At 36.1% G+C, this 9,383-nt stretch overlaps 1 protein-coding gene across 1 annotated transcript in view; it reads left to right on the plus strand.

The window, feature by feature from the left end:
- Positions 1–7,365: 7,365 nt before the first annotated feature.
- Positions 7,366–9,383, plus strand: part of PSMD14 (proteasome 26S subunit, non-ATPase 14) — an 83,197-nt gene continuing 81,179 nt past the window's right edge. The window contains exon 1 of the mRNA XM_014534127.1: positions 7,366–7,488. The gene's annotated coding sequence lies outside the window, so the exon portion shown is untranslated. The remainder of the gene's footprint in view (positions 7,489–9,383) is intronic.

Below are 9,383 nucleotides of genomic sequence, written 5' to 3' on the forward strand. Positions count from 1 at the left end.
GGCCCTGGCGAAGGGCTGCTCGGGCCTGGGGCAGAGTTAGGTCTGGGTGTTCCCTCCTCTCCCGGTGCTCCGGCCCCCGGAGCCGCATCCTGGGACCTCCTTACTGGACGGGGAGGACCGGTGCTCAGGGCCTCATGGGGGCTCCATGGGTAGGTACTCCTGTTGGAAAAGCAGACAGAGCAGACAAAGGCCAGAGAAGAAAATTAATTGCCTCATAATTACTAATTGAATGCATGCTGGCTTGATCACTTACTTGTCCTTCCCGTAGCCCCGGACTCTTAGTGTTAGGTTTTTAGCTCCCTTCAAAAAACAAACAAAAACCCCAGAGATTCACTGGTTTTTCATCTTGAAAATCTGCAAAACAATGTGTGGCTATCCCGGCTTTTTAAATTACTTTTAACTTAACCTCCAATGAGTAGTTGTTGGGGATTTGGCTACATTTCTTTTTTCTCAGTAAAGTAGAAATCAGCTTCTGTGTGTTACCTCTTAGTTCTGCTGGGGACGTTCACTTCATTTCAGTCAAAAGAAGAAAAATGTAAGCTTTTTGTGAGAATCAGAATCAGAACCTGGTGACCGGATGTAGAAGTTTTGAAATTAAGACGGTACCAAAAGTTGAGAAAGGTTTCTTGGGAGAGGCAGGAAAGAAAGAGGCTTTGGAAATTAGCATAGAAATATAATTCTGGGGTGAGAAGAATTTTTTTTTTCATTGCTCACAAAAGTGTGTTTTTAGGGCTGCTGACTTAAAATGTTTATGAGGACAGCAACAAGACAGTCATTGGTAATGTTGAAATAACAAAAAGGAACTGAATACAATTCTAGTGGAGATGATTGACACAATGGTGACCTTCCTGTAAGCCTGCCAGCCTTCAAAGTTTACATTTTATGGTTCAAACAAAGTGTATGGTGTTTTGTGCATTTGAAGAGATTAAGGCATAGTCGCTCAGAATTAACTAGTTACAACATGTTTAGTGAAGTGGTGTTTAATGGAAAGCCTGGATATTGTCTTAAACTTGTCCCAGAACAAAATTACATCTGGCCAATGGGAGAAAGATTTCATGATCATTCAGTGAAGCCTGACCTGTTGAATTTAGGAGACTTTTTTTTTTTTTTGCTCTGGGTGTTTAGAAAATACTGTATTGCTGTTCTCATGGAAAAGCTGGATTTTAACTTCGCTGACATGGGTTCATTCTCTTTTTATACTTGTCCTGTAAACTGTGCGTTTAGTTTCCAAGTTCAGAACCCCTGTTTGCAAATCAGTACCAAAAAGCAATGGTGCTTTTATTTTTTTTCCAATTTCAATAGAAAGCAATGTTCATTTCATAAATCAGTGTCCACCTGTGGAAGCCTTACTTGGATACTCCTGTGGTTTCTTACTCATGAACTTGTCAAATACCCTGTTTCTTGTACTTATTTGACATTCATATTCCATTTTGTGACACTTTCATGTCCCCACTTGTAAAATGAGAATTGGATTCAATAATCTTTTTCAGCTCAAAGATAATAATATAGTAAAAACAACAAAAGTTCTTGAGTACCTATAATGTTCCAGGTACTATATTAGGTGCTCTGTATTTATTCTTGCAACAGATTTGCAAGGTAGGTGGTCCCATTTGAATTATAGTCTAGAACAGGGGTGGGGAACCTTTATTCTGCCAAGGGCCATTGGGATATTTATAACATCATTCTCAGGCCATACAAAATTATCAACTTAAAAATTAGCCTGCTATATTTGGTCAAACATTTAATTAACTTAGCCCTAATGCCTTGGCAGGACCAGACCAAATTATTTCGAGGGCCTTATATGGCCCGGGGACTGGACGTTCCCCACCTCTGGTCTAGAAGAAGGCACTGTATCTTGTTCCAGATCCTGTAATAAGTAGGTGTTGAAACTGGGATTCAAATCTAGGTTTGATTGGCTGCAGAGCCTTTCAGGTTCTTTCTACTCTGCTGTCCTTTCACTTTATGTATTTTTTCATGTGTTTATATCATGCCTCCCCAGGTAGACTGTAAATTGTTTTCAGTGCAAGTCACTAAGTTTCTTAGTGGCTCTATTTTTGTATTACCTTATAAACATGGTAGTACTTAATAACTGTTTCACTTGAATGCCGTAATTAGGAGACACCACAAGAGTTACTTATAATTCTATCCACACTCTGTTCTGAAGGGGGAGAATCTTGCTTTCGAAATCCTGTTTATATAATTAAGTTTAATGTTGACTCTTTGTATTTCTTCCACTGAAGAAAGCCCTTAAGAATGTGAAAGAAGTTCCTAATTACTTTCCACAAATCAGAGTGGAGGAATTAGAAATACAGTGAGATCACAAATGTGGAGTAGTTTTAAAAGCATTTAGCATCAGTCTGAGAAATAATAGTATTTAACTGCATGGGTTGGGAAGTAAAAAAGGAAAATGAGAAACTTAATAGTAAACCCAAACAGCTAAGGGCTTCATGATTTTGTTTGAATTTTATGAATTATTGGGATACCAGAGGCTCTTGTGAAAAGGTTGAAAAGTAAAAAATAAAAAATCACATTCTGCCTGGCTGGCTTGGTTGAGCATCGACCTATGAACCAGGAGGTCATGTTTTGATTCCGGTCAAGGCACATGGCTGGGTGTGGGAATTGATCCCCAGTAGGGGTCAGCCAATCAATGATTCTCTCATATCATTGATGTTTCTATCTCTCTCTTCCTCTCCTTCTCTGAAACCAATCAAAATGTATTTTTTAAAAATTATCACATGCTTAATCAAGATTAAGATAGTTTTGGAGGATCTGTTTTTTTGAAGTCCATTCATGGTTCCATAAACTTCCTATAAATATTTGGGAATGATGTATTTTAATTACATACATCGTGGACATTATCTAACTATATCAAGTTCTAATCAGATATTAACTCAGAAGATGAAAAAATGGAAAATTAATAACCTTTTGAAAATAATGATACTTTGTACTGTTTTTACTAGTTAGTGTACATTACTGTATGTGTGGCATAATACATGTAACTAAACACTTCATTCATATTATCTGACCATATTTTAAGTTAATCATATCATGAATGAGCTCTTGAGTCCTCCACCTTTTGATAGGTGTAAACACTTGGTTTAGAACCATAGACCTTTTATGTTGCTTTTATTTCTAAGAATTGGAAGAATTCTCTTTTATAGTGTAACACTTGAATTTTATGTTTTTATTGTGTAGCACTTTAATTTTATGAATCCCTTTGCTAAATTCTTCAAAATGCAGATCCCTTCTCTCCATTGTGATTCATTTAGTGCCGTGAAATATGTCCAGTAATTTTGTTTGTTTGTTTGTTTTTTAAGTATATTTTAAATGATTTCAGAGAGGAAGGGAGACAGATAGAAATATCAATGATGAGAGAGAACCATTGATTGGCTGCCTCTTGCACACCCCCTACTAAGGATACAGCCCGAAACCCGGGCATGTGCCATGACCAGGAATCAAAACCGTAACCTCTTGGTTCATAGGTTGATGCTCAACCACTGAGCCATGACAGCCAGGCTACCCAGTATCTTAAAGCTCCCTATGTGGCACACTGTGGGAAGTAGAATCTGTGTTGGATGAACGTAGCATGCTCATAGGATAGTAGTGCTGATGATAGCAGTTAGCATTCATGGTTTACTTACTATGTGCCAAACATTATATCAAATGTTATGTCCATTGTCTTCTTTAATCTTCAAAACAACTCTATGAGTTGGATGCTATCATTATCTCCATTTTGCAGATGAGGAAACTGAGACTGAGAGAGGTTACTGACCCAAGGACACAGAGCTAATAAGTGTTAGACCTGGCACTTGGACTACAGAGTCATAGCCTTTAACCTTCATAAACCAATTTTCCATCTGGGTCCAGTGGACCTTCTAACATTTTTTACACCTTTAAGTCATGAATAATGTACAGAAGTAAAAATAAAGAGAGTAAAAAAACAACTATTTTAGTAATGTTAAGTTTAAACATAGAAAATACAAATTTTTATTCCATATTTTCCTGGTTTTTAAGGCACATGTACCTGAAATGGACAACATCGTTTGAATGTAATTAACTGCTCATCATCCACCTGGTCCATATCCATCTTGTAAAGATCAGCTCCACATTTTAAATACCTCTCTAAATGGGCCCTAGCTTATGATTTCTTCAGTTCTTCTTGTACTTGCAGTACTTGGTATGTGTGTTAAATATACATTACCTAAAGTTTACCATTTTAACTGTGTTTAGGTGTACAGTTCAGTGGCATTAAGTACATTCACTTTGTTGTGCAACCATCACTACCATCTGTCTCCAAAAATTTTCATCTTCCCAATTGCAATACTTTTGAAAACAGACATTGAAAGTTCTTAATTTTGTGGAAGAGAGGATGGTCATCATCTTTGCTTGCAAAACATTTTTATTTTTAGATATATAAACACCAATTAGAGTTAGTCCAACCATTTATTTCCATTACTACATTATCTGTTTCCTTTTGTGTTACACTTCAGCATTTGTTCACATATGAACTGTATCAACATCATAAAAGGTAAAAGAGCTCAGGAGGTCACAGTTCGATTTCTGATCAGGTTGCAGGCTCAATCCCCAATAAGGGGGGTGCAGGAGGAGCTGATCAATGATTATCTCCATCATTGATGTTTCTAACTTCTTCTTTCCTTTCTCTCTGAAATCAAAACAAAAATATATTTTTTAAAAAGGTAAAAGAAAATATTATACATTTTGTTAGCAAAACAGGTTATTGTAAAATAGTATGTGATAAAGTCCTTATTGAGTACCTAACTGGATGAAAATGTCATATTTCTGTTTTTTTTCTTAGAAATATTATTGTTTGTTCATTTATCCTTTTAAGAAATAATTTATTGAGGTGAAATTTACATAATTTAAAATTAACCATTTTAAAGTGAACAGTTAGTTAATTCAGTGTCATCTAGTACGTTCACAATGCTGTGCAACTACCACCTACCTAGTTCCAAAACATTTCCATCATTTTAAAGTAAAATCTGTTACTTTAAACCTGTGCAGTAGTTTCTCCATTTTACTCCTTTCACCAAGCTCCTGGCAATCTCCAATCTCCATATGTCTCTCTTGATTTGTATATTTTGAATATTTCATATAAATGGAATCATATAACATGTGACCTTTTGTACATGGCTTCTTTCACATAGCATAATGTTTTGAGCTTCATCAACATTGTAACATGTATCAGTATTTCATTTCTTTTTATAGCTGAATAATATTCCATACCATTGCTTGTATATACAGTGCTAGAATTTGTTTATTTTTTTCTTTGATTGACACTTGAGCTGTTTCCACTGTTTGGCTATTGTGAATAGAAATGCTATACATATACATGCACATGTACTTTTGAATACCTGTTTTCACGCCTTTGGATGTGGAATTGCTGGGTCATGTGGTAATTCTATGTTTAATTTTTTGAAGAGCTCCCAAATAGTTTCCAGCACTCATTGGTTCTTAAGTTTGAGAAAATGAATCTAGGGTATTGTCGTCTGAAGATGCATGAGCTGAGATTTGGTTTATACCAGTGGTTCTTAACTGGGGAGTGATTTTGCCTTTTCAGAGTGCATTTGGCAATGTCTGGAGTCATTTTTTATTATCACCACTGGATAGGTGCTATTACATCTAGTCGGTTGAGGTCAGGGGTACTGCTAAACATCCTATAATACACAAGACAGCCCCCTACAACAAAATTTTTTGGTTCTGATTTTTAAAAGGGGCCCCCCCCCCCACCAACTCATGGCTTATACCAGTGATGGCGAACCTATGACACGTGTGTCAGAGGTGACACGCGAACTCATTTTTTTGGTTGATTTTTCTTTGTTAAATGGCATTTAAATATATAAAATAAATATCAAAAATATAAATCTTTGTTTTGACATGGCACCAGAGTTAAGTTAGGGTTTTTCAAAATGCTGACACGCCGAGCTCAAAAGGTTCGCCATCACTGGCTTATACCATCAGTTTTATTGTATTATTAGAAAAGAATGCTGTTACTTCTTTCTTTACATTCATCTTGTGATTCCCTAAAAATTGTGAAGCTTTGTTTCTTTGTCAATTCTCCTTTTGCCATTATGGGTGGGATATGGAAAATTCTAATTGTGTTCAATGAAAACTAAAAAAAGACTACAAAGATAATGTCTCTAGTCTTTTATATCTTTTTTGAAAGATGAAGCAAAGCTTTGTACAGCACAATAAAAACTGAAGGATGATGCAGTAACTGTAACGTGTTTCATGATTGCTTCATTTTGGATGATGGTTGTCATTCTTAAATTTTCATGTTATTTTAGTCTTTTTGGCATAATTGGGAATAATGAATTAAGAAACGAACTTAATTTCTAGGATAATGAACAGCAAATTTCAAGATATAGGACAAATAACATAATGATTCCATAATGTATCATAGATTTGTAATAATGTTGCAGTGGACCTATATGGTAATTACACAATCAAATGAATTTTGTTCTACTTAAAAATATAAGTAAATTTTCTCTTTGTTTGTTGAAACACTTCCCAAAAGACTAAAAGTCATAAAATGTCAATTTTTACATATAATTAGAACGGTTTAAAAAACACACAAAATTCTAGGAGGGGTAAAGGAGGGAGGGATGGGAGATATCTCTAATACTATCAACAATTAAAAAATAAAAATATATTGGGGGGAAAAAAGATGCAGTGGGCCTGGGGTAAGGCCCTGCAATATGCATTTTGAAAAAAAGAAAGAAGAAACTCTTATCTTTTTCAACACTATGGATGGACTTGGAGATTATTATGCTAAGTGAAATAAGCTAGTCAGAGGAAGACAATTACAATATGATCACACTTATATGTGGAATCTAATGAACAAAATAAACTGATGAACAAAATAAAACCAGAGGCATGGATACATGGAACAGACCAACAGCTTTCAGAGGGGAGGGGAATGGTGGGGGGGAATGGATAAAAAAAGGTGAAGAGATTAGCCAAAGAACATATATGTATAATCCATGGACACAGACAACAGTGTGGTGATGACGAGAGGGAATGGGGAAAGGGGGCTGGGTAAAGGTGGGCGAGGCGGGGTGAATGGGGACATCTGTAATAGTGTCAACAATAAAGTTATAAAAAATACATATAATTTAAAAAAACATCCTTAGAAACAAAATTTTGATATAGGATTAATCACTATGCTCTCTAGCTTCCCAGGATGATATTTCATTCTATACCTCTGGAAACGGTAATTAAAAATTTAATTTTGATTTCTATTTTGTTTTTAAGTAATTTTGCTTCTTGTAAAGTACTTGTTATATTTTCCTTTTTAGTTCTCAAAATTATATCATTTCATTTACTTTTTTTTTTTTTTTTAGGAGAGAGAAAAAAATACTTCAAAAAAAATCATAACTACCAGAATTAGCAATAGCTTGACTTAAGAAGAAACTTGTCAAAGTCAACAAATTGAAGCTTAGCACCACAGGAATTGTAGTTACTAACCAGGTGAGATTTAAGAATGTATTTTACTTACATATTCTTTCAGGAATTAACATAGGATGTTATGAAAATATATCATTTTTAACACATAACAAATTATAAATCAGATAACCAAATTTAAGGGCTCATGAAAGCATTTTTGTTTTTGTTTGCATTCTATAAACGTAAAAATAGTGGTGTGATTTAGAACATTTATCAATATTTTTCATTTCCAAATGTTGGTATTTTGTTAGATCTGATTATCTTATCTTAAATGTTTTGGTTTGTTAAATATTATCTCCTGTTTGCTGAGACATCTACTTTTGCTAAAAACACAAATTTGACCTGCCAGATTTTCTTTCCCTCTGCTCCCCACATTGCTCATGTATATTCACAGCATCTGGAGTCTGTGTAAAGGCATCAGAAACAACATGGGGAATAGATAAACTGAACACAGCTGGGAATTGACTTTGGCCTGGAATTTCTAGAATATACTCTATGTTGTTAGTTTTGCTTTGTTTTTTTTTTTTTTAAATCCTCACTCGAGGATACGTTTGAGAGAGGAAAAGGGGGGCGGGGGAGAGAAAGAGATAAATATCCATGTGAGAAAAACATCTCTTGGTTGCCTCCTGGGGATCGAGCCCAAAACCTAGTATGTGCCCTGACTGGGAATCGAACCCACAACCTTTGGGTATATGGGATGACACTCTAACTAACTGAACCACCCAGCCAAGGCGTGTTACTACTTTTTTTTCCATTTGCATTTAAGTTTGTAAGCTTGAAATAGTCCAAAAAAAATTTTTTTTCCTTTGATAATATATTCTAGAGAAATGTCTTTAATATTTTAAAATATATAGGTGTTTTTTTCCCCCCTATCTATAGCCTTTTAAAAAATGCTATATATTGAATGCCAGATTTGAGTTGAAGAATTTTAATGAGAATTTGATGGAGAGTTTATTTGTAAATGTTGCTATTAGGAGTATGAGTTAAGGTTGTAAAGCAGAAATTTGTCTGGGCTATCAAGTTTTCATATGTGCCTTTTCATTTTTTTAAAGGAGTTTATTTGTTGTGAATCTCACAAACTTGTGTGGTGAAAGCTGGATACTAAAGTATATGATTTAATTTCTATAGAATTCAAAAATAGTAGAACTAATCTATGCTTTTAGAAGTTGGAATTCTAATTTGTGGGGTGGTAGAGACTGGACTGGGAAGGGGGTATGAGAGGTGTTCTTAGATGCTGATAATGATCTGTTCCTTCGTCTAGGTCAGGAGTGGGGAACCTTTTTTCTGCCAAGGGCCATTTGGATATTTGTAACATCATGCGAGGGCCATACAAAATTATCAACTTAAAAATTAGCCTGCTAAACGTTTAATTAACTTATCCCTAATGCCTTGGCAGGGCCAGACCAAATGATTTCTCTGGCCTTATATGGCCCTCGGGCCAGATGTTCCCCACACCTGATCTAGGTGGTAGTTATGCGAATGTGGTCACTTTGTGAAAATTCCATGGTTTATTCATTTGTGTGCTCTTCTATATGTGGACTTGAGTAAAGTTTTCAGTATTCTTTATATGGACTTGAATAAAGTTTGCAGTGTTAACATTATTAAATACTAGAGGCCAAGTGCACGAAATTGGTGCACAGGTAGGTCCCTAGGCCTGGCTGGCAATCAGGGCCGATAGGGGCCTTCTGGCTGTCGGCTGCGGCCTCCCTTTCCTGGCTGCTGGCTGCTGGCTGCTGGCTGCTGGCTGGGGCCTGAGTTCCTTGGCTGCTGGCTGCCGGCTGGGGCCTTCCTTTGTTCCGTGCCACCCCCTGGTGGTCAGTGTATGTCATAGCGAGTGATAGAACTCCTGGTCTCCCGGTCGAACTCCCATGGGGACACTTTGCATATTAGCCTTTTATATATATAGACTAGAGGCCTGG

This window comes from Myotis brandtii, unplaced genomic scaffold, assembly GCF_000412655.1.
Source record: "Myotis brandtii unplaced genomic scaffold, ASM41265v1 scaffold125, whole genome shotgun sequence".
NCBI lineage: Eukaryota > Metazoa > Chordata > Mammalia > Chiroptera > Vespertilionidae > Myotis > Myotis brandtii.